The 26,110-nt window shown below is 41.7% G+C and overlaps 1 long non-coding RNA gene across 1 annotated transcript in view; it reads left to right on the forward strand.

Moving 5' to 3' along the window:
* Positions 1 to 327: 327 nt before the first annotated feature.
* The window catches only part of LOC114816383, a 52,854-nt gene continuing 27,071 nt past the window's right edge, over positions 328 to 26,110 (forward strand). Inside the window, exons 1-3 of the long non-coding RNA XR_003764149.2 lie at positions 328 to 375; positions 2,588 to 2,644; positions 3,791 to 4,084. This is a non-coding gene — a long non-coding RNA (uncharacterized LOC114816383). The remainder of the gene's footprint in view (positions 376 to 2,587; positions 2,645 to 3,790; positions 4,085 to 26,110) is intronic.

The following is a 26,110-nucleotide window of genomic DNA, read 5'->3' on the forward strand; positions in this document are numbered from 1 at the left end:
CACAAACTTATTTACAGAACAAAGAGACTGGGAATAGCAATAGGTGAATAAATCCAAATTTAATAGGAGTTCCTATTTTATAGTTCCTGTTTGAATTTTTTTTGAAGTAGGTCCCTGAATCCTATGCAATTCTTTTCCATACCTAGATGAGTGGAAGTAGACACATGAAGTGATGAAACTTTCTTATTTTAAGCCATTTATATACATTTGGAAGAAGGTCAGAACTATTTTTGCAGTGACTTTGGATCACATTATTATAAATACTTTCACATAGAATACAGCCCCCATATCAAGCTATATTAAAGGAGATGTTTTGCCTTTTTTTCTAGATAAAGCAGAGAGAAGAGATGAAGTCTCCAAACTATACTTTCTCTGGTAAGTGGTGGAGAATTCTTCAGATACAACCCCTTTGTGAGAAATACAGAATTGTGTCTCTCTAGTGAAGTTTCAGCTGTGGGACATTTCTGCTGCAAACCCTCCAGGGGATCACATGCTATCCAAACAAGACTCATCATGTATGATCTGAATATGATTTATAGTAATAATAATTTTAGTATTGAGTATTGATTATGGTTTTTACTATATGCCAAGAACAGAGCTAAGCAAGCTAAGAACTTTAGTAATTGACTGATCATCAGATCAGACACAGTGCTTGTCACATGTGAGTCTCTAAGCAGAAGAGACAACATATATCTTATTCTCGCTTTACAAATGAGGAAACTGAGGCACAGAGAGTTTAAGTGATTTGTCCTAGGTCATACAGTGGCAGAGCTGGGATTAGAATTTGGGCCTCCTGAATCCCTGCCTCAAATGATTTCTCCGGCCATGCCAGGAATTTCTTTTATAAATTTGCAGTTCCCATACCCCAGCCTTCAGTGTTACAGTGATGCTGAACCACTCCTATCCTCAGTGTTTCATTGTTGTAGTTTTCGAGACGTGCTGCAAAAATTAGGCTATTTACCCATTGCTGGTCTCCCATTGAAAAATTACTAACCTGATGTGTCTCTGTTTGATCCTGTCAAAGCCCAAATTTGTGGAGATTTATCCACAAGTCTCAGAAAGTTAACCTCCATAATAATAATAATTGCAGTATATGTTAAGCACTTACTACGTACCAGACACTGTACTAAGCTGTGGGGTAGGTACAAGCAAATCGGTTGGACACAGTCCCTGTCCCACTTGGGGCTCACAGTATCAACCTCCATTTTAAAGATGAAGTAAGGAGTTTCTTTTTGACGCAGAGGTGGATGGGCAACCGTCTTGTTGTTATCCTGACTCCTCTCTCTCATTCAACCCACACATTCAATGTGTCACTAAATCCTATCGGTTCAACCTTAACAATGTCGCTAAAATCCATCCCTTCCTCTGCATTCAAACGCTACCACGTTAATCTAAGCATTTTTCCTATCCTACCTTGATTACTGTAACAGCTTCCTTGCTGACCTCCCTGCCTCCTGTGTCTCCCCACTCCAGTCCATATATCACTCTGCTGCCCGGATCAGTTTTCTACAAAAACGTTCAGTTCCTGTTTCCCCACTCCTCAAGAACTTGCAACTCTGAGTGCTAATCCTGGATGCATGCTGTCTTCCTGGCACTGGGCTAAGCCACTGGTGGAGGTTTGGTGGGAGTTTCCTCAAAGGAAGAATGGGGGTAGAAAAGATCCCACCCAACACACACATACACACACAAACAACATGTTTCTTATGACTCAGTACATATCAGTGATTCATTGACTTTGAATCTCAATTCCTTCAGCTCTGCACCTTCCTCCACAGTGACCTGCCAAATCCAGGAGCCCACTGAGTACTATATTCACACAACACTAGGTAATAGCCGTCCTTCACCGTGTTTCCCGTGCATGTCGCCGCTGGTTACTTGCAGTACCCTGGTCAGCACCTGAGAAATAGCTCTGGGCCCATCTGCCGCAGATGGGCTAGCTACTCCTTTGAGATGGGAGATTAGGATGGACCACAGAACCCACCTTGACCCGTAAGGCCAGTCTTTCAATAGAATCACATCCAGCAGGGAACCAAGTGGGGGAGTGGAACTCTACTTTGGTGACCGTGAGCCCTGTGTGAGATAAGGGCTTTATCCAATCTGATTGTCTTGTTTGTGTCTTAATCAATACCATAACTAACTTGGGAGGACATCTTCTACTTATTATCCAAGATCAAGAGCCTTGCACTGGCAGATATCCAACTGGACAGAATATCATGCAGGAAATAATTTCAGGAATCAGTTTAGAGAACAATTTGATAACTCCCAACTATATGGACGTAATAGAGATGACCTATGGACGCTGCTCTTAATTGTGCAGAGCTTTGCATGGAAATTTCTATATAGATACTGTCCTGGAGTTTCTTCCAGTTTTCCTCTTGATGGTCCAAATTGGTCCAAATGAACCTCATTAAATGGTGTTAGAACCAAACTTTCAGAGAAGAATCAGGAGAAAGAAATCCCGTAATTTGTGGTCCCCTTTGAATTTCCTCTGTAGTTTGGCTGTTAGCTCTGGGTGCAGCATTTTGCTCTCATCCGTCTTGCTGCTGTTGATTTTACAAAAACTGATCCTCATTTTCATTTTTCCCAGCCCAGTCAGTGCTGAAAACGTACCCTGTAGATTCAGTGAGTCATTTCCTGCTGATACGTAAGTCTATAGTAGTTGCGATTATTACCTATGTACACAAAAAATACAAAACTGTTCTTCTTTTGTCTGAGGTAGCATTTGCACCAGTCTCTAGTCTTATGTACCACTTTCTCACCTTTTATATCCAAGCTGCCAATTCTCATCTTGAATAGCTTTAAAATTGCTCATAGCAATCAATGACAACGGAGGCATCACTAAAGAATTTCTTTTATCTCCAAGCTCCAATTTAGATCTGTCATTAAGCTTGAGTAAGCTTGAGCTGTCAGAACATTTTCCCTCATCATATGCTCTAAGCACAAAAAGTCAACTTCAAAATCAAATTTGTTCTCTCTCTTACTATACTTTGTAATGGTTCAGTATGAACAATAAACTTAGCTGAAATAGCACTGTCAATCTTTAGCAACTCAGAGAGCGGTGTGCCTTTTCTTTATCTGAGAGGCTGCCATGCCTCAAATATGATGCACAGTAACCGGTGTTGAATTTACGCTTCTCCTGCTGTTAAATCTCATTAGTAGTATATATTGTTGAATGGATTTCAATGCTTGACATTTGTCCTTTGTATGGAAATAAGTTGAAAAAGCAATGTAAAGAGAATGAGGTCAGAAAATAATTAGAAAGCCTACCCTCAAAGATCAATCGTTACAGTGGCAACGGTTGATCTGCCGACACAGCTCCTTCAAGGATGAGGCAGGATGATTTGAAGTTTGGGTTCAATTTATGAACCTAAGTAGTCATTTTACAATCACAGTCTCTAATGGGGGGGGTTTCTTTTACCACAGCAGCACTTTCCCCACCACCCACGTATTTAAATGTACTTTGATTTTTCTTTGTTTAACAAATTTCCTCTTCCAAGAGTGCTGAAGGAGGCTCCATTAGGGGAGATAGCGTGAGATTAAGGATAAAAATCCAGCCCCACATATAAGCCTGAAATTGACTGAAGTATAGCTTTATCAGAACCCAGAGAAATCATTTTTTAGTTGAGAGAGATAGCCACTGTCTTTATTAAAAGGGAGAAGGAGATCTTTTGGGTCACAATTTCTTCACAATCGGCAATTGATTTGTCAATTTTACGCCCTTGAAATTGCACTAGAAAAAGAAAGACATTCATTCCATGTTTCTTGCTTTGCCAAAATACCATTCCTGTAGGCACAGATTCAGAAACATCCTCTCAGCATTCCTCCTTCCTGTGAAGTTATGAGAAGACCCAAATCTTAATCCATTTCACCATCACATGCGACAAGTGCCCTGGATGAGAAATGAAATTGATTGTCTGTTTCGCCTTCGTGAAGGAAAAACAAGAAAGAAAAGGATATCCAACAACCCTTTAATGGTAGCAAGAAGAAAAATGTACTGAAGGACAGCTGAAGCCACATTCTCATTTCTACCAAGGAATGTCGACAGATGAGCCATTGAACTACTCTTATCACTGGAGAAAACAAGGTAGGATTTAGAAAAGGTTGTAATTCAGCCTTGCTGATAGAGTTTGAAATTTTCAGGCCTTCAGAATTTTTACTGGCTCACAGAGTGTCACCAGCCTGTCCCAAACTAGTGTGAGATATTTCCTGCTTTAAGTGGGCCTTAAAACTGAAATAAGTTCAGTGCTAGGGCTTCCAGCTCTAATCAATCAATTGTATTTATTGAGTGCTTACTGCGTGCAGAGCACTGAACTAAGTGCATGGTAGAGTACAATATTCCAGAGTAAGGTAGACATGTTCCCTGCCCACAAGAAGCTTACAGTGTAGAGGGAATTTTCCCTTTTGGTAACATTTTTTCTCAGTCAAATCTAGCCAATTCTTCCCCTTGAATATTTTTTCCTGCCCGTTTCATTTAGGAGCCCAGTACCCAGCCCCAGTCCAGTTCTTTGCTACCATTCATTCATTCAGTAGTATTTATTGAGCGCTTACTCTGTGCAGAGCACTGTACTAAGCACTTGGAATGGACAAATCGGTAACAGATAGAGACAGTCCCTGCCATTTGATGGGCTTACAGTCTAATCGGGGGAGACAGACAGACAGACAAGAACAATAGCAATAAATAGAATCAAGGGGATGAACATCTCATTAACAAAATAAATAGGGTAATGGTAGCTACCACCTACCTGGGCTGCTGTACCAACTCTTTGGTCTCTCCTTCACACCAACCCACTCTTCACAAAGCCTGTTTCGGGTACTGAGAGGACTGCCAAAGGAAAACACAAATGATAAAGTGGCTGACCGAACAAGTAGAGTGACAGTAATCAGGAGGGATTTTCTAGGGAGACTAAATGTGTGCTTTGGTTCTGCTGTACTTTCTCAAGTGTTTAGTACAGTGTTCTGCACTCAGTAGGTGCTCACTAAATACCACTGATTACTCATGGAAGAGGTAAGGAAGGAGGGGCCGTGGCTTGGAGAAGAGAAGTGGAGAAGACCACTGCTCCATGTGGGAGAGAGTGTGATCCCACTCTCAGAGACAGAAGCAGTGTGGCTTAGTGGAAAGAGGCTTGGCTTGGGAGTCAGAGGTCACGGGTTCTAATGCTGGCTCCGCCGCTTGTCAGCTGTGTGATCTTGGGTAAGTCACTTCACTTCTGTGCCTCAGTTACCTCATCTATAAAATGGGGATGAAGACTGTGAGCACTACATGGAAAAACCTGATTACCTGGTATCTACCCCAGCGCTTAGAACAGTGCTTGGCACATAGTAAGCACCTAACAAATACGAATATTATTATTATTATCTGGATTCATCATTGAGAGAGAAGATCATGTATTCCATGTACGATGAGCAGAGTGGAGATTTGCTTTGTGAGCCCGGAATACTTAAATCAGGATGCAGTGGGAGACTGAGGCAATTAGAAAAGTGGAGGAGTGACAGTTGGTGGAGTTTCTTGGAAGTCTTTGGTTTGAGTTTTCGTTTTAATTTGAAAATCTATGGAAAGCCCCTAAGGGCTTTGTGGAAAGGGAGAGATATGTCAAAATGACTTCTATTTGGGCTGTGGCCTAATGCTAATTACACTGTGGCTTGAATAAAAGTACCAGCTATCTCTTAACAGATGTCTCTTCATCTGCATTCTCCACATCAACCCCAATGCAATTGCTTCTTTTCATTTGTGTTATATTAGTGTTGCATTGTTTAATTTTTCCTTAAGTTTATATCATCAGCTCGTCTCTCTGCTTTATTTGTTAGATTGAGATCCCCTTGAGGGACAGGAACCATGTCTAATTTCTACCCCTATAACCTTTCCCCTGGCTCGTACAGTTAGCACTTAATAAATGCTAATAATGATAACTGTGCTATTTGTTAAGCACTTACTGTGTCAAGCACTGTACTGAGCACTGGAATAGATGCCAGATAATCAGCTCCCACATGGGGCTCATAGTCTAAGTCTGAGGGAGAGCAGGTATTGAATACCCATTTTGCAGAAGCGGGAAATGAGGCACAGAGAATTTAAGTGACTTAGCCAAGGTCACCCAGCAGACAAGTGGCAGAACTGGGATTAGAGTCCAGGTCCTCTGATTCCCAAGCCTGTGCTCTTTCCACTGGGCCACTGGGCCACTCTGCTTCTCACTACTACTACTGCAAAGCAATTCCCATTCTGAATCTGGTGAATTCTACCCGGCATACACACTGGATAAAGAAAGCCAAAGTTCTCTATTGTCACTCCATCATACCCGAAAAACATTTTGAGATCCTTTACTGAGGGCAGCCATGCACTAATACAACCAGTGTATGAATCTATCCCTCCAATAAGTTCTTTGTTAAGATGTATATTAATAGCTTGTTATATCCCGAGGACTGTACTAAATCTGTGGCTTGGGTACAGATCGGATGCAATGCCAAAGCATCCCCATCCCTCAAGGGGCTCCCAGTCTAATTGGGCATAAACAGATACAAAGAACTATAACAGTAAGTAACAGTCAACAAAACAAAATTATGTTAAGGAGAGTTCAGATTTCTGACTGTTCCTGGCACACAGTCCTTGGGTACAAAGCACCCCTCCTCTCCCTCTTTACCAATGATCTCTATATTTTCTGAAGCCCCAGAAAGACTAGGGCTTTCCACACACACACACACATTGTTTTCAGATGCCATGGGAAGCTGGTTTGGGCTTTGAGTGGTAGTGACCCCTGAGCTCTGGGATTTTACTAATTTTTGTATAAGTATTTATATCCTTGGCCACCTCTTAGATTAAGAAATGCAGTGTGGGCAAAAATGACTGGAGACCTTTAATCTGTATAACACCTTCCTTCCCGTGAGCTCAAAGTATTTTCCCAAGGATTGCCTCATTTATCTTCACAGATTTTATTTCAAGCACATTAAGTTGTAGTGACGTGTCAGATGCATAACACAAAACTTTCCTAGCACTATATTTATATATATATATATATGTATATATATATACTCATATATTCATAGCCACCCTCGGTTTTCAAAGATAACACTGAGTGAGGTAGGTCCTATTCATTTGTATGGGTGCGACTGACTCTTTGTCCACATTGTTAAAATAGCTTTCTGCTGGGCCTAATATGTTTGTGCCACACAGAACTGTCTCTGTTTTTGAGCCCACCGGTCGGCATCCCACTCTTCCCAGAATCTCTCTTCAAAGACAGCAGACCCCTCTTCCGATTGCTGCCCACCAGACATTCTGTCAGTTGTGGTCTTCCCTATCAATACCTATTTCACGTGTAGTAGATTTGGTAATCCTGCACATGCACAGTGTACTCTAGGGACCCAGTCAGAGACAGTTTCCCAAGGAACCTTTGATATATAAATGTATACATACGATTTAAATGTAAATGGCTATTCTCAAATTCAGCTCAATCTCTTAAATTGCTAGTAAAAATGTAGTCTCCTTAGCATGGAAATGAGATTTTTGGGGGGTGTCTCTCTCTACACTGTACATTAAGGTTGAAAGCCTGTGGAAGATACGTAGACTAGTAAATATCGGACATACAAGAAACGGGTTTTCCTCTTCCTACTTGCATATGCATAAATGTCGTTCAGATTGGAGAGAAAAAGAAGGCAATGAAACAATGCAAACCTTTGTAAAGGAAATTTAAATAGGAGAAAAAAATACAGTGCTATCGATCTACATGGGGAATTTCAGCAATGTGTGTGTTATTACAAAAGTTAATTCCCCTTCTGAATAAATGATATTTGGTTTTCATATTAGCCCACTGGTTTGAACAGCTGCACAATACTACTCACATACAAATCAAAAGAGAAAAGCTTAGGATCCAAATTCTGCTCTAGATAAACAGGTGCAGCATCTGGTTTGCTGGCTGCATTTGGTTTGAGGTAGGTTTCTCTCAGACCTTGCAGCAATTGGACTGAGCCCCTAAAATGGTGGTAAAGCACCTGACAAAGATGAAGCATTTGAAAAATGCTAAATTTTGTGTGTGAGAGAGAGAGAGGGAGAGAAAGAGAGAGAGAAAGGAAGAGAGAGTAGGAGAGAATTTGAAGGGGGCTATATTGATTGAGATTCTTTTCAAGCCTGCTTTTTCAATTGGTTTATTTGGAAAATTATAGGAAGCAGTATTTTCTCTGAATTTTCTCAGGATTGACTAAGTGCAATCAGGGAAGATGTGAAATGAGTTCTGAAAAATTAGCCCAGTTCACTTCTCTTCCTAGAGAAGAATAAGAATATGACTGATAATAGTAAGGTCTTGGAGAGATGAAATAGGTGAGTAAAAAGGTAGATGAATAAGTAGCATAAGTAGATTGAAATATACCACTGATTTATGTAGTTCCATGTGTAAATGGTGGTATATTTCAGTATATGCATAAGTATGTATATATATGCACATACTTAGCACTTATATAACTATGCATAGTTATATAGTCTTAGTTATATAAGTACTAAGCATGTGTGTAAATACATAAATACTAAGGGTAAGTGTTGCATTAATGTGACTTGAGTTGGTTGGAATGAATTGGGGCAGGCTTCTTTGAGAAGGTAGGATTTTAAGAGGGCTTTGAAGATGGGGAGAAAAATGGGATCTGGTGTTTTTTTAAGGGAGACAGAGTTCCAAACAGGGGGATTGGCAGGAGTGTTGGGCTGGAGGCAGGAGAGGTGGGAAAAAGGTACAGTTAGAAGATGAAGTTAGGTTGAGTGAGCTGGAGAGTAACAGGTGAAGAGTATTGATAAGTACAATGGAAAAAAACTAGTGGAGGACTTTAAAGCGAATGATAAAAAGTTTCTGCTTGATGTGGAGGAAAATGAATAACCAATATCATCTACCCTCCTCAGAAGGGATGTGAATAAAGGAACAGATCTATTATAAAGGGAAAATCAAAGACAAGGGTATTGCAACACACATTGAATTTCTAATTCAAGGAGAATATAAGAACTTATCATAATCATAAGAAATCCCATTACTCTGTCAATGCTCCATCCAGCCCGGTATTTCTGTCTTTGATGGGGCACCAGGATATACCACTCACTATCCCTAACTTTTCCTTCTAATTCTTAACTTTCCCTCTAGCAACAATTTTGTTAAATTTTCACCCTTTCCTACCCAAAAAGCGGCTGTGTGGTGAACTTCAGTGGGACAGACATAAGCAAGGAGGCAGACTAAATGATTAAGACATGAATAAATCAATCAATGGCATTTGTTGAGCATGTACCGTATGCAGAGCACTGTCCTAAGTGCTTGAGAGATCACAGTACATACAGTTGGGAGACATGATCCCTGCCCTCAAGAAATTAACAGTCTAGTGGGAAAGACAGATAGGGGAAGAAGCAGAATCCAGTGTGTGGATGTAAGCGCTGTTGCTGTTGGGATGGGGTGAATTTCAGTGCGCTTAGGGGATAGAGCCCTGAGTGGAATAGGTGAAACAATAGGGAGAGGAGGGTGGGGAGATGAGAGATTAGCCAGAAGAATTCTTGGAGAAGATATGATTTTAGTAGGGCTTTGAATCAATCAGTCATATTTATTAAGCACTTACTCTGTGCAGAGCACAATACTAAGCACTTGGGAGAGTACAGTACACCAGAATTAGCAGGGACGTTCCCTGTCCTTAACAAGCTTATGGTCTAGAGGGGAAGAAGAGGGGGAGCCTGGTGCTCTGTTGAAGATGAAAGGGGAGGATGTGAGCAGATGTCGTGGCAGGAAAAATGAGATCTAGACATAGTAAGTTGGTGTTTTAGAGGAGTGAGGTGTGCAGGCTGGATTGGGAAGGTAGCAAACCTAGGAAGGAATGGGACAAAAGCTCCTCACCCTTGGCTTCATCGCTCTCCATCACCTTGCCCCCTCACATCCCTTCTCTCTTTCTACTGCCCACTCTGTATGCTCCTCTCTTCTGCCGCTCACCTCTCGACGGTCCCCCATTCGCACCTGTCCTGCCGTCGACCCCTGGGCACGTCCTACCGCTGTCCTGGAATGCCCTCCCTCCTCAGATTCACCAAACCAACTCTCTTCTCCTATTGAGAGCTCACCGCCTCCAGGAGACCTTCCCAGACTGAACGCCCCCTTCCCTCTGCTCCTCCTCCCCTCCCCCCCACTTTTCCCCCTTTCCCTCCCCTCAGCACTGTGATCATTTGTATATATTACTTATTACCCTATTTATTTTGTTAATGAGGTGTATAGCTCCTTGATTCTATTTATCTTGATGATGTTGTCTTGTTTTGTTTTGATCTGTTTTGCTTTGCTGTCTGTCTCCCCCGTTTAGACTGTGAGTCCTTTATTGGGCAGGGATTGTCTCTATCTGTTGCCGAAGTGCCCTTTCCAAGCACTTAGTACAGTGCTCTGCACATAGTAAGCTGTCATAAATACTATTGAATGAATGAATGAAAGCTGATTGAGTACTTTAAAGCTGGTGGTGAGGAATTTCTATGTGATGGAGAGTTGCCCATCCAACTCACCACCAGCTTTAAAATACTCAATTAGCTTTCAATGGGTTTGAGGAGTGGGGAGGTGTGTGTGGGATACTTTTTTAGAAAAGTGATCCAGGCAGGAGAATGAAGTCTGGACTGAAGAGGGGAGAGCCTAGAGGCAAGGAGGTCAGCAATAAGGTTGATGCACGATGAAGCTCCCAATCAGTAGACCTATCAACAGGCAGCATTCGGGAGGAGGATTGCTCTCCTTGAGTAAAGGCCCTACTAATGTGGGAAGTGGGAGGTGGGGGTGGGGGCTTCACTGTCTTTTCAACAACCCTGGGACACGTGAATTAAGTTTTACCATTAGTCACACCTTTGCAGTAACCACAGTTCAATCAGATTCCTCTGAACTTTCTTCTACAAAAAAATTATTTGGATGTGGATATTATTCTATCATCTTCCTCAATAAAAACAGAACTAAGACATTCATTAAGCCTCTCAACAATCTCTTTTCCATTCCTGAGTGCACCTTTGACAGCCCAATAATTAAATGGTTCTATTGATTCGAAATCCATTACACAGCTCTCTTCAAAGGCCTTTTTTTGGGCCACCTAATTTCCCATTTCATCTGACTTACCCTTCTTTATAGGCTTTTCTGTTGTCATTTGAGGGAAATTTCCATTTTTTAAAAGGTGACTTTTTTATTCCAGTGACCCTTTTTACTTGATCAGTTATCCATACAGTTTTGTTTTTTTTTCTTTTTTTGGTTATATTGCATTCAATCAGTCAATCAGTCAGTGGGGTTTATTGAGAGCCTCCTGAAGGCAAATCACTGTACTAAGATCTTGGGAAAGTATAGTGAATGTATTAAGTCTTTTCTGTTTTTAAGTTACTTGGGACTTAAAGCACTTGGGAGAGTATGATATAACAGAGCTGATAGACATGTTCGCTGCCCTCAACTAGCTTAGAGTCCAGACCTTCAGACCCTGTGACCTACCGACACATTCTAGTCTGGTTCAAGTCCAAACCTGAGCATCGAAGAAGCACTAGAGCTGGAAAGACAAGGAGAGAATCAGGGAGCTAATTAGAGTGGCCATTTGCCTGGTTTCATACCATAGGGCTGATTTTCAACATCTATATCCCATGTCTAACAGCAGACACTAAAGCAGCAAGGCCTGATGGAGAGTGCATTGGTCTGGAAGTCAGAGGACCTGGATTCTAATCTCTATTCCACCACTTATCTGCTGTCCGATCCTGGACATCTCACTTAACTCCTCTGTGCCTCAGTTTCCTCCTCTGGGAAAAGGGGCTAAAATAGCTCCCTCCTTCTTTGTGATCCTCATTTGGGATAGGGACTGTGCTCAACCTGATTATCTTGTATCTACCCCAGCATTTTGTACAAGGGCTTGGACCACAGTAAGCACTTTAAGAAATACAACAATTATTATGATCACTATGGATGCTTTTATGGCTGATATTTTTATTTCAAGTGCTCAGGTTTCCTTCTGTTTTTGCTCCCGCGGGTGATTCTGTAGTTCAGAAATGGCAGTCGCGGTCCCAGGACCCTGGGAAGGGGACTATGGAGCAAAGGGAGCAGCCAGAGATTTCCCTGGAGAAATGCTCTAGGTTTCGGGTGATGTCCACAAAATGTTCCATATGACATCTTTATGTTACACGGCCCTCCCATGAGAGAACTATGCTGCCAGATTTGGGGAAAATGCACTTCTCATTTTTTCTGGATCCCTGGATTATTTTCCTACGAAACATCTCTCAGAATCAGGAGAAATAACAGCCAAAATCTGTGAAGCAGATCTGAAGAGATAATTCTGGCCATGTTTATTTGGAGACTTTTTGGAAAGTGAGTCCATCAGAAAGTGGTTACTCTGTTTTCTCATGGGACTATCTCTTTAAACTACTTTTATTTCAAAGTTGGCTTGAAAAATCTGTCATTTAGGCTAGATTTCAGCGTGGCTGAGTGTGCATTGTTAAAATCACAACCTCTGAGTGGAGTGACATAAAATTGATTTTTATCACAAAAGTAGTGCCACAGGTAAATTGAATCATAAAATGTTGCGACTTTGGCTATTAAAATGTAGGTTGCAGGGTTTTGGTTTTTTTAACAGAAAGGTTAATTTGTGAGACGCAGCTCTGCCAATCACCACAACTATTCTGATTTTAATTTTTATACTAAGATTTTCTATTATGACTATGAAATGTGTTTCATTTGCTGTACTAAAATGTGAAACAGATCTGTTCATTTCATCGGAAATAGCTGTGAATGGTGACATTCTGTCAAGGGATTTACTATCTTCTCACATGCGGGAGTCCACTTGTTTGACCATTTGCTTTATGAATATAAATCTGCATCTTCAAAGAAAGATGACTTTCATTTGCTGCGGCTCTTATTTGTATAAATGACAAAGTAATGACTTTTCCAAAGGAGCCAATAGATTTGATCTCCTGTTATTGTCCTGAGAGTACAGAGTGGAAGGCTTTCAAGATGTTTTGGAATAGAGAATCGATAAGGTTTTTCCTTATTTGCTGAATGCCTCAGAGCTAACAAATCAATAATAACCAAAGCAAAAAGCAAGGGTGGCTGTAATAAACTTAATTATCTGCAAACTTAGTTAATGCCGTAGTCCAGATGAACTCCAGGCCCAGACATAAAATACACAGAGCTCATTCAGAAACCATCAGGGCTTCCCCAATCTATAGTTGCATAAAGTTCAGGCCCTTGTCCTGCAGGAATCAATGATTTTCCCATAGAGCTGTTGACAATGGTTACACAAGAAGCACGATAGAGTCCCCTCAACCCTTTCTATCCAGAGAACAGCCTGATATAAAAGGACTGCAGGGCAGTTCTCCAGCATCTTTGTGTTCAGCAAGCTCCTTTTAAAACAGGTTCCAAAAAGAAACTTGACAGTCAAGTTCTCAAATGAAACTCATTTAGGAAAAAATCAAAATAGCCTTTTTGTGTTGATATAAATTGGAAAGGGACTTGTTCTAGTCTTTTTGTTCCCAACAGCAACAAACAGGTTATTTTTGCTTAGAACACATTTTGGAACTCATCTTATGGATGGAATGTGTTATTTTGAGGAAAATGAATGCAGAGAATTAAAAGTATCTGATTAACTCTCCTCTCAGATGGGATCCTGTATGACACACTTTTGAAATTTTATGGAGATTTGCTAGCACTGAACAATTCCAGAAATCAGCATTCTGCCAAAGAAGCTATTACAGCCTCCTAAATAAGGAACTCCAACTTAAAATTGAATATGCTACTGGAGAACATTTTTTCTCTTATTTTATACCTCATCTGTTTATTTTCTGATGCCGCCTCTTGCCACAGAAGATGGCCATTTGATACCTGTGATTGGAGGTGGGAATATAAGTACCTACATACACACACGCACACCAGTGGTGATTTGAAGGTGTTCCCTGCATCGTTGCCTTAGACAATGCCAAAAACTGAATGTGTGTATCTTTCAACAAGGGGGAGAATTAATATATGTAACCTCAGGGCCTGTGAAAACTCAAGTCTCTAGAGATCTTTTACCCAAGACTAGTTACTTCTCCAGTTTTTTGGACGTCCTGTCAGTTACTGTTATAAAGTAACAAGTCAGTATTATTTCAAAAACTATTTGACCTATTCCTCTGTTAGAAGAATGCAAAAAACCATGCAATTTCAGTGCTTTAAAAGACTCGAGAATGACCTTCTGCGGTAATGAGACAGTTCAGATATGGAGTATAACCCACCTACAGAGGCTCCCTGCCAGGCCTCAGAGAAGTGGAACAAAAGCAGCAGGGGATTCTGGGTAAAATCCATCTGAAGAAAATCTAGCCTAAGAGGAGGTCTCCTAGGCAAGTTTCACCCAATTCCTGCATTTCCATAACTACCATTTTATAGAAAAGTCTGTTCTTAAATGAAAAGACTCTAAATGCAGATTTTCACGGTGGTTCTTTAAAGGTCAACTGGTCCTAGTTCTATGGCGTCCAAAGCTGTCAGACAACCCTGCATTCGGACTGCTTTTTTGATTCAAACCTGAAAATATTTATGGGTATTGCAGTAGCAGAGAGTCTTCCAAATTACTGTCATATACTGCTTTCTTAAAGGCTCAGAGTCAGCTCCAGTGAGAATTCAGGGTTGTCAACTGTCTGTAACTTTATGGTCCATAAAAATGAGCTAAAATTGGTCATGTCCATAAAGCCCATAAAACTGTTTGGATGTCCATAAATGCAGGCCATCTCCACATGGGATAGTGTGGCAGGAGAAACCTTGGAAGGGCGTCATCACCGCCAGCAGTTTGCCCCCCCCCCCCATTTTAAGTGATGGGTATCTGGATGTCAGAATTGCCAACTGCTGCGAATGATTTTTACAAATAGTGTGTGTCGTGAGTCCAACCATCTCCTCCCACATGAACAGTTGCTCCTTCCCACCTCCCACAATGGGAACGCCTGCTCTCCACCCCCTTGCATCTGTCAATAAAAATGCTAGAGAGGTTTTTTTTTTGTTTTTTAATGGCATTTGTTAAGCGCTTACTATGTACCAGGTTCTGTTCTAAGCGCTAGGTTAGAAACAAACTAATCAGGATGAACACAGTCTATGTCCCACTTGGAGCTCACAGACTTAATCCTCATTTTACAGATGAGGTAAGTGAGGCACCAAAAGAATCAAGTGACTAGTCCAAGGTCACCCAGCAGGTAAATGGCAGAGCCTGGAATAAAGCTCAGGATCTCTGATTTCCAGGCACTTGCTCTTTCTACTAGGCAACACTGCTTCTCAGTCTGTGATTTTTGTTCATGCTGTTTGTAAAAATTATTCTCAGAAGTTGGCAATCCTATATGAGATCGATAATGAAGTTACAAGGGAGATGGTGGTCTCTTCAAGGTTCTGAGGGTAGGATTTCAGAAGAATATCAGGTACAAGAAAAATTCAGGGATTGTCATCCATGCTCCTTCAGTGCCATGAGTGTTCCCTTCGATAACCAGCTGGAACACTGATGTCTGGAAATTTCCTCATGGGCTTAGCCCCGCAGAGTTTTCAGACATCCTGAAACACCATTGGCAGGAAATGACTAGTTTAATTCCCATTAGAGGATCAGAGTAATGTCAGATCCTGTTTTAACCCACTTATTTCAACCAGGCTTGCTGAATGAAGCAAAGAGCATTATGGATCCTGGAATGGAAGAAACCAGAATCTAGAAACCAGACTAGAAGCCCATGCTGGGCAATGTCAGAGGGTACGTCAGTAGATTTCTCATTGTGGAGGACGAACCAAGATTTCTCTGTCGTCATGTCCTCATGCGACTTGTAGTGTTTCAGTGGAAATGCTGCCAATTTCTATTAAAAGTATATGATCTGAATATTGATAGGATGTCCTAATGTGATCTAAGCTAAAAACACATTCCAACATCTTTCTCTTCTTCCTAAAGTACAATAGATGTAGATTACTTAACCTTTTCCAAGAGGGGGTATATCAGAGCTAATTCAGCTCAAATAACTTGGTTAATTCTCAATACCTTCTATTTGGAACCTGCCTGCCTATTTTATAGGGAGTGGACAGTCCCACAGGAGGAAACTGAAGAAAAACAATGAGAAAGATTAGATTTAAGAGAGAAATTCCTCAGAATAACTACACTTCTACTATAATTGTTTGCCTCTGCCTCCAGCAGGGAAGATAGGAATGGGCACGTCATGTTGAAAGAATGAAGGAAACTTCTGGCTTGGGTATCAGGAGATTCAAATGGGGTTGGTGCAACGATAAGATCCTGGAGTCCTCATTAAATATTTTTGTTGCTTTCCCAAGCTTCAAGGGCTAGAGCAACATCTGGTATTCAAAGCTGTCCTTCTTAATTGATTGATTGATGGCATCAAAATAGCTGTGAGATGTCCTTGGTCAGATGTCCAATCTGGAATTGTTTCTGAATTCACAGTACACTGTATGTGCTTCAGATGAGGAGGTCCCCCTTTGCCTCACGATGCACAGGTGTGCCCACATGTCCATCTGCTCATTGTTTTCGAATATGACAATTTTCAGGGAGATTTGTAGGAATTGCTATTGTGGTCCAAGTTTCTGGACATCTCAGAACGAATTGTGGAGTGTCAGGCTCTGACTAGGAAGGTATTGCCCCTTTATAGAATGTTTGAACTGACGAAGAGATAATGAGCATTTACAGTAATCTAATTTTGTCTGTGCCTGGCATATGATTGCATTATTGAATCTCAATCTGGAAAACGGTTTCTATCTTTCCCAATTTGATTGATTTGCTTTTATCTTTCATTTTAGAATGAAATGGATTCTCACTGTCTAGAATGGCTCAGGCAACTGAACCCAAAAACAGGGGGATAACCTGGGATGAGTTCTTAAGGTTCTTCTAGCCTTGGGATTCTGTGAAATGTCACTAATTCCTCAGTGAAATTACAGCGACCTGGCTGTACTAGTTTCACTGAGCTGGCACTTACCTCCCCTCTTAAATGGCTCAAACGCATTGCAGAGCAGAATAATGGAAACAAATGAAAGCGAAGCATCACTGGTTGGCAACAGAGTGGACCAGGCAGAGCATCTCCTAAGAACCTTCCCCTGGGTTTTAGTTATACTGCTGTTTGTAGACTGTCACCGTAAAGGAATCTTGGTGAGCATACACTCCCCATGTCCTCCTGACAGATCAATCAGTGAGTGGTGTTTATTGAGCACTTGCTGTGCTCAAACACTGTATGAGCACCTGGGAGAGTTGGAAGATCTGTTCCCTGCCCACAGCGAGCTTACAGTCTAGAGGGAGAGGCAGTCAGTGGTATGAATAAGTATCTACATTAAATAGGGAGAATGGAAATCCCAAAACCACGATCATCTGTATATTGAAGGATGTCTGGTCATATCTAGACAGTATTTGGGGAGCACTTGCCAACTCCCCCAGACAAATATCCATCTTGCAGTGTAGGCTGGTTGGTAGATAGACCGGGTGTCTATAAATTCATGAAACAAAAGAGAAATTAGGATAGTAACTCGGAACTCAGCAGAGTGAATGCCCCCTTTCCCCCAGAGACCTCACAGTGTTTGATATTTCCCTCTCCTTGATCCCTTGCAAGAACGGTCTGCTTTTCAATTCCTCATCCTTTGGGTGAGGTATAGAAGTTTATGCCATGACGTATCTGGAGAATATAGCAAAGGGAGGACCAAACAGTCTGTCAATCTGGTAATCAGGTCCTACACAGGGCTCACAGTCTAAATCAGAGAGAGAACAGGTATCTAATCCCCTTATTGCAGATGAGGGAACTGAGGCACAGAGAAGTTGTGACTTGCTCAAGGTCATACAGCAGACAAGTGGCAGAGCAGGGATCAGAACTCAGGTCCTCTGACTCCCAGGCCTGGGCTCTTTCTCCTAGGCCATGCTGCTCCTCAATTCAAATTCAAAAATGTTGCCCTGGCTTTCTCCTCCTCCATACTTTTACCAGAAATGTTGTTCACAAGGACAGACAATAACTTTTAAAGTTTTTATCTCCCATCCTTGGCCAATCCCACCTCCCCTGGAGATATTAATTAGTAGAGGTATTAATAGGGGGGAAAATGAGATAATACATGTGAAAGTGTCTTTTTGGGAAAAAAAGTCCCGGACAAGTTCAAGATTTTGAAAAGTGATGCTGTTTTTTAATAATTTAGTGCTATTTACAACTTTCTGTGTATGCAGAGGACCACCTCCTGATATTCTTTTTCAGTACAGACTCAAATTTGCTTTCTGGTGGCAGTTCAGATAGCTTTCCATCTGTTACTGGTTCAAACCAATCATGTTTTCCCATTTTTTAGGGTAGGGCTCCCCTCCAGAGTTGTCCCAGAGTTTTTGGGTGCTAATGTCTAGAAGCACAGATTATGAGGGAAATTCCCGAGCAATATCCCAGGCAGAATCCTTTATGGGACCAGAATGCAGGAGTGTTTTCTGGTCAAAGTCAAAGGAACAATTAACTCTATCAGCAATCTCCAAAAGGTGATATTGTGGTTGTTGGACCAGGTGTTAAAAAATTATTGGGTGCTAATTTAATTTTTTTCCTGTCAGCACTTAGCTGAACCCTAACAGCTGCTGCACATGGTTCCACAAGCACAGGCTGTTGCTATAGAAGAAGCAGATGTCTACTCAATGGGGCTGGTTGGAATGGATGGGAGTGCCGAGCTTCCTGGCGAGGGAATGAGTCTCAGAGGGCTGTGTCTCACCCCAGTGGATAAAGACTCTTCCTGAGGTAAGATAGTGGGTTCCTCAGGTCGAGCGTGGATCTGAGAGGAGCGCCCGCCTCCCGGGTTGTATGGCTCTGCCTGAAAGCAGTGTGACCTAGTGGATTGAGCCTGGATTTAGCAGTCAGAAGGACCTGGGTTCTAATCCCCCCTCCGCCATGTGCCTGCTGTGTGATCTTGGGCAAGTCACTTCACTTCTCTGTGCCTCGGCTTCCTCAGCTATAAAATAGGGGTTAAGACTGCGCTTAGAACAGTGCCTGGCACATAGTAAGCACTTAAATGTCACAATTATTATTATGATTGAGGAAGTCAGGGATGGAGTTCTCTGTTTGCCTTCTGCTTCGTATAGGAGACTAGAATGGGTTTTTAAAGCTCTTTTGAGATGCTGGTGGCTGATGTGCTTAAAAACCACTACACTGTTCCTTTATTTTCTTTAATTCTGACATGGTTGGAGAATGTGTCTAGACACTTTCCTTTTAGGTGACAGGTTTTTGGGTTCTGTGTTCATTCCTGAAAAGTCCCCTATAGGATCTGTTAGGAACCTGCTGGATGGAGGGAGAGGAACTCGGTGGCTCAGGAAAGTGGTGATTCCTCTGCTGAAATGTTTGCTTCTGAGAGGACCTGAACAAGGGAGTTGAGAACTAGAAAGATGGTTTGGGGAACTTCACAGTTCTGCCAACTGCCAGGAAATAAACTCAGTTGGAATCCTTCAGGTTTTGGCCCATGTTCATATTCTGGACACAGATCTAAAAGCCAATACACTGGACTGGAATGGAATGGGAATCGAGCTCCTATTGGATTTCCACGATTTTTCTCCTTCATTTTCCAACTTTATAAATTGAACCTTTTTTTCTTCAGTTAAGTCACATTATCAAAATCGTTTGTAATTTGTATTTGTGTTATTTTAATTGAATTTCATTACACAATTTGTGTAAATAAAAGCAATAGATTTCACAATGTAATTGTTTTGCTCACACAAGGTAATTAGGTAATTACTAAATACAATGAGCTACATTTTGGCAGCTCTTAATGCCAAATGGAGGCAGCTTCTGTTGGTCCTGCAAATCTTATCAACATTTGTGAAAATGATTATTGCTCAAGAGCAGACATTTGCTTCAGTTTTAATATTTCAATCAAGTATAGCCACAAACCCTATTAGCTGAAGATGAAACTCTCCCAAACCATATTATGGCAAAGTCTGAGAACATACAACAGAAATTAAGTTTTCCAAACTGAATTTGTGTTTGAAGAGGAATTGAAAGAATTTCTTTCGAAACTGGAAGTGAAAATGAATCTCTTTAGATTTTGTCACTGCGGATCTCTCCCTACTCTCTTCCTTCCTCGCCTTCCACTCCTTCTCAGTCTCATTTGCGTCAACCACTCCTCATCTTTTAGCTTCGAGTTTTCCACAAGCCTCTGTTCTGGATCCCCATCTCATTTCTCTACATATATTCATTCTCTCAGGGAGTTCATCGCACACATTGTATCCCTCTACGGAGATGACACCCTCTAACTGGCTTGATGATCTCTAACTCCTGTTGTGGAGACACCTCTGGAAGACAGACCCTCCATTTCCACACCAGCCTAGATTCAGCTCCAGTATGGAGTGCTTCTGCCCTCTGACTCTGCCCCCTATAGTCTTGGCTCCCCCCCATCAAAGTGTAACCCTAAACAACAGGGACAGGATTTTATTGCCAGGAGTGCGAACAGAGCAATTGGGTAGGCCTCCAAAAGGCGCTCTCTACTTCTTTAATACCTTCAGGGCTCTCCTAGGGGCCTGTATTGCAGAGCGCTCCCTCTATCTCCCACTTCCACCACCCTATCTTTGTCACTCACCTCCCTTCCCCTAACTCCCTGCTGGCCTCTGAACTCAGATGTCTCTGTCATCTTTAATATAATGCTTCTTACACTGAAACGGCCACTAAATCATGAAGGTATCTGTTGTCACCAGGAAGCTTCGGTGAGATTTTCCTTTAAGTGAACATATCCGTAGTCCAATGACCCCTGCCCTGTAAACTCTGATAGGAGTAATGAGATCCAGGACAACCACATTCCTGCAGCTGAGGGGAGTAAAACCAATTTGCTTCTATTGTAAGAATAATTGCATATCCACCTAAAAATAGCATGTTATATCGGTCCCTAGTTTCCAGAGGCATTTCTGATTCACATTGAGAACATGGCCTTTGATGACAAAGTGTGATCTGAGAAGGCTGAAGGGGCCATTTCCCTGCAAACAAATTAGGAGATGTATATTGACAGTGGGGGACGCATGTCATCAGAGAAAATCGAAATTTGCGGGACTCTAGGAAATCAATCTGCTCTCTGGTTAGATCACTTCTCTTCTCCTTCCCAGCCACCCGAACTGCCACCCAGTGTGTCTTGCAAGCATTTTCCTCAGCTCAGAATAAGGCTTTCCAGCTAGTATTGGGAGCTTTTCATTAATCCCAAGAAAACTCAATGCAGGTGTGAACCATTGACAAGTTAAACTCTATTCATCATCCATTTTACTTATTCAGCATTTCTGCTTTGGTAGAGCTCCGAGGAATACCTGATTCCTGGGAAATCCAGGTAACTAGAACAGACTCATTAATTCATTCGTTAGTATTCATTGAGCACCTACTGTGTGCAGAGCCCTGGAATAATAGACATAGTCCCTAACCTTATGGAATTTACAGTCTAGTGGAGGTACTAGTATGATTTATTTTCCACAGTGGCCCAACTTACCCCATAAATCTTGCCTTGAGTTCTCTTGAAAGTGGTCCCGTGATGCCAGTATTTTACCTAAGCTTGGTTAAAAAAAATCTTCATAATAATAATGATAATAGTATTCATTAAGCACTTTCTGTGTGCCAAAGCACTGTACTAAGCACTTGGATAGATACAAGAAAATCAGTCTGGACACTGCCCCTCTCCCTTTTGGGGCTCATAGTCTAAGGAAAGTGAGAACAGATATTTAATCTCCATTTACAAATGAGGAAGCTGAAGCACAAAGCATTTAAGAGACTTTCCCAAGGTCACACAGCAGACAAGTGGTGGAGCTGTAATTAGAACCCAGGTTCCCTGACTCCCAGGGCTGAACTCTTTCCACTCGGTCATGCTGCTTCCCATATTCGATCATATCTCTACGACTGACTAGGAATTAAATTAGTCAAGGTCTCTTCCATTATGAGAGAAGGGAATGCCTCTAAAAAGCCAACTAGAACAGGCAATAGCGTGCACATGAAAGAATCGTAGATCTGTGTGGATCTCAGGAGGTCATTTGGGCGAAGCCCCTGCCATCAGGCAGGTGAAGGCAATGTGATGGATGTCTGTTTTTTCCCCAAATAATTTTGGGAAGAGGACTCCACACTCCCTCAGGGGGTCATGCCAAGGGTCTCATCTCACTGGAAGTTAATACCTTCTTCCTTATGTGTACTGAAAACCTCTCCTGACCCAATTCAAACTCAATTCCTCTGAGCTCTTCAATGAAAGCAGAAGACATGTGGTCTTTAGCTGTCCCATAAAAATCCTACGTATACTTGAAGACCATTTTAGTCATCTCTGATCAAAAGATCCCTAATTCCTTAAAGCATCCTGGGTAAGAAGTATTTTTTCAGTCAATCATATTTATTGAGTGTTTACTGTATGCAGAGCATCTACTAAGTGCTTGGGGAGAGTACAGTATAACAGAATTGGTAGACACATTCCTTGTCCGCAGTGAGCTTACACTCTAGAGGGGGATACAGGCATTCATATAAATAAAAAAAATTATGGGTATGTACATATGTGCTGTGTAGCTGAGGGAGGTGAATAAAGGGTGCATATCCGAGAGCAAGGGTGACACAAAAGGGAGTGGAAGAGGTGAAATGAGGACTTAATCAGAGAAGGCCTCTTGGAAGAGATGTGCTTTTAATAAGGCTTTGAAGGCGAGGAGAGTTACTGTTGGATGTGAAGAGGGAGGGCTTTCCAGGCCTAAGGCAGAGTGTGGGCGAGAGGTGAGTAGCAAGACAGATGTGATTGAGGCACAGTGGTAAATTGACATTAGAGGACCGAAGTGTGCAGACTGGGTTGTAGCAAGAAAACAGCAAGATAAGGTAGGAGGGGGCAAGGTAATTAATTGAGTGCTTTAAAGCCATGGGAAGGTGTTTCTGTTTAATGCAGAGGTGTTCGGGCAACCACCGCAGGTTCTTGAGGAGTGGAGAAAGACGGACTGAACTGTAGAAAAACGATCTGAGCGGCACAAGTGAAGTACGTCCTGAAGTGGGGAAAGACAGGAGTCGGGGAGATCAGCGAGGAGACCGATGCAGTTATCAAGGTGGGATAGGATAAGTGCTTGGATTAATGTGGTAGCAGTTTGGGTGTAGAGGAAAGGGTGGATTTTAGTGATGTTGTGAAGATTGAACCGATAGGATATGGTGACAGATTGAATATGTGGGTTGAATGAAAGATGAGTTGAGTATAATGCCAAGGTTACAGGCTTGTTAAACAGGGAGCATGGTGCTGCTGTTGACAGTGATGGGAAAGTCAGGGGGAGGACAGGATTTGGATGGGAAGATAAGGAGTTATGTTTTGGACATGTTAAATTGGAGAGGTCGTTGGGACATCCAAGTAGAGAGGTCCTGAAGGCAGGAGGAAATGTGAGACTGCAGAGAAGGGGAGAGATCAAGTTTTCCGTACCTTTAGCCTTCTCTTGTTCCTCTCCAGTTTGCCTACATCATTGAAAAAAAAAAAATTATGGTAACCTGAACTCAATCTAGCCTGCTATTGAAAATTTAACTCCTACAAATCACACTCCTTGTTGCTTCATCCCATTTACCTTAATGGCTTTTAAATAACGGCATTGCGCTGCTGACTCCTAGTCACATGATCACTGATTATCCTCAGGTCTTTTTTTCTCTCTACTTATGCTACTTAGACTGGGATACCAAGTAGTTAGTTACCAATACTAAAATGGAATTCAATAAAGGAACTTGAAAATCTAAACTATGCACTTAGCAAGGATGTTGGTTTTTATCAAAAAATTCCATACATTGTCATCATCATCATCATCATCCCCCTCTAAAATGTAAGCTCACTGTGGGAAGAGGATATGTCTGTTATATTGTTATATTGTACTCTCCAAAGTACTTAGTACAGTGTTCTACACAAATTAAGTGCTAAATAAATATGATATATTGACTGATAGATTTATCTTCATCATTACCGTTAGTATTTATTGAGCACCTACTGTGTATGTGGGCAGGGAATGTATCTATTGATATATCTTACTCTACCAAGTGCTTAGTACAGTGCTCTGCACACAGTAAACGCCCAGTAAATATGACTGAATGAATTACAAGTAAAACAAAAGGCACAGTTCCCCACCCTCTAGAAGCTTGGGGATTAACTGTGAGCCTCACGTGGGACAACCTGATGACCCTGTATCTCCCCCAGCACTTAGAACAGTGCTCTGCACATAGTAAGCGCTTAACAGATGCCAACATTATTATAATCAAAACTTGGCCCTAGTCCCTTCTGCCATCCGCTGGTGAAACTCCACGACTAGTGAAAGGGTTTCATCTCACATAAACCGAGATAATGTGTTGGAGTAGTTTTGCGAACTCACAGCAGACTGGGTTCCATTGAGTTAACCTGCTAACTTTATTGATGGTAAATTTACAGCTCTGGTGGTCTGGGAGAGGGGACCAACTTGCCGAACAGCCGAGAATCATGACCAGGAAGGAATCAGACTTTGGATGCTCATTCCTTTCACCTTAGTCATTTGCCAGAACCTAGAATAAGTACAGAATTAAAAAGTATTGTTCCTCTCCCTCAAGTCACATCTCTGTCTCTGCTGATAAGATGAAGATGCCGCTATTGATGGCTGAGATTTAATTAGTTTATGTGAGGGTAACCGACATGACCATTGTGTGAATGACAAGTCTTTTCATGGATGCAAAGATCGCCCCATGCACAGTAGAATTCTCGGTCCACAGGGACTGATGCTGCTTTTGTTTCTCCCTCTTGGTCACCATCTTCCAAAAACACTCCAATCAATCAGTCAATGGTATTTATTGTGTGCATATTGTGTGCAAAGCCCAGAACTAAATGCTTGGGTGAGTACAGTTCAGCAGAGTGGGTAGTCGTCATCCCTGCCCTTAGGTATCCCATTTTAATTTTACCTGCCAGACTGAAGTCTTTCTATTTGCTGTCCCTGCAGCCCACAGTTTGGTCACATCTTGTGAGATTTGCTTCCTTGCATCCCACAGTAGAGCCCCATTGACCTACCAGGTTGTGCCTGTCTGGAGTCCTGGGTTGGATTGTTTATTCATGTGCATTAGTATTTGAGAAGCAGCATCCCCCGTACAAAGAGCATATCTGACCTGAATATCTTGTATCTACTTCAGTGCTTAATACAGTGTTTGGCACACAGTAAGTACTTAACAAATATTACAAGTATTATTATCAGTATTGTTGTTATTGTTTCTGAAAGACCCTAAGAAATTCCATCACTGGGTTCAAATGGATCTGAGTTTGGGAGAGCAAAGGGGATAACTCATTTATAAGCTGTTGCTATTCTTACTCTTTAATGATTTGGTCTTGGGGCCCTTGGAGGAACCTGGATCAGAAGGCTATCTTTTCTTCTTTACTCTCTCTCCTCCTTTCTTCCTTCCTTCCTTTCTTTTTTTCTTTTTCCTCCTTTCTTTCCTTCTTCCTTTCTCTCTTTCCTCCTTTCTTTCTCCAAGTGAAGTTCCTTTCCTTACTTTGTCTGAGCTCCCCTGAAATACTCATGCTCTCTAATCTGAGGGAAGGTGGTTCAGAAAGGTGCAGTTCAGACCTCCTTTCATCCAGGATGGGCCCCTACAAGAACGCTAATTTCCTTTCCCGAGATAATATCTTCTTGTACCCAACTCATTTTCAACTTTCTGTTCTTGAAAGAAATTTCTCTGACTTCCCCAACACCTCGGCGGTGTCTGATTTTTAATCACACAGTGTCTGTCCTATTGGCCCAGGGTGAAAATTGATTCTCTTATCCGAAAACCTGTTCCCCTGGGTTTATTTAAACCAGACCCATCTCTGTATGTAATCTGGGTTCATCAAGAACCATTAGCCTTGATTGGTTTGCTTTTTCCCACAGTCTCAGGCCTCTGCTCTATTGAGTTAACAGTGGTTTCCCATGGGATTAGCCAATTCAAGCGTGTTTTAAGTAACAAGCCAATATCAGCCTTGTAGAAATGGTCCTGTTCTTTTTTCCCCTTAATTTTATTTGAGGAACTACAGGAAAATGAGATGAGAATTTGTTTACTCGAATGCATCAGTCCCTAGAGATATCTAAGAAACGAAGAGCTATTCCTGTATATGAGTTAATTTAGATGCCACATGCCTGGATGCAGGGGACCACTCTTGAGGACCCCGTAATCTTTCCAGACCAAAGATAATATGAATCCTTGACCAAAATGGTTCTAAATCAAGAATCAGAGTTACTGTGATGT

Source organism: Ornithorhynchus anatinus, chromosome 14 (assembly GCF_004115215.2).
Source record: "Ornithorhynchus anatinus isolate Pmale09 chromosome 14, mOrnAna1.pri.v4, whole genome shotgun sequence".
NCBI classification, from domain to species: Eukaryota; Metazoa; Chordata; class Mammalia; order Monotremata; family Ornithorhynchidae; genus Ornithorhynchus; species Ornithorhynchus anatinus.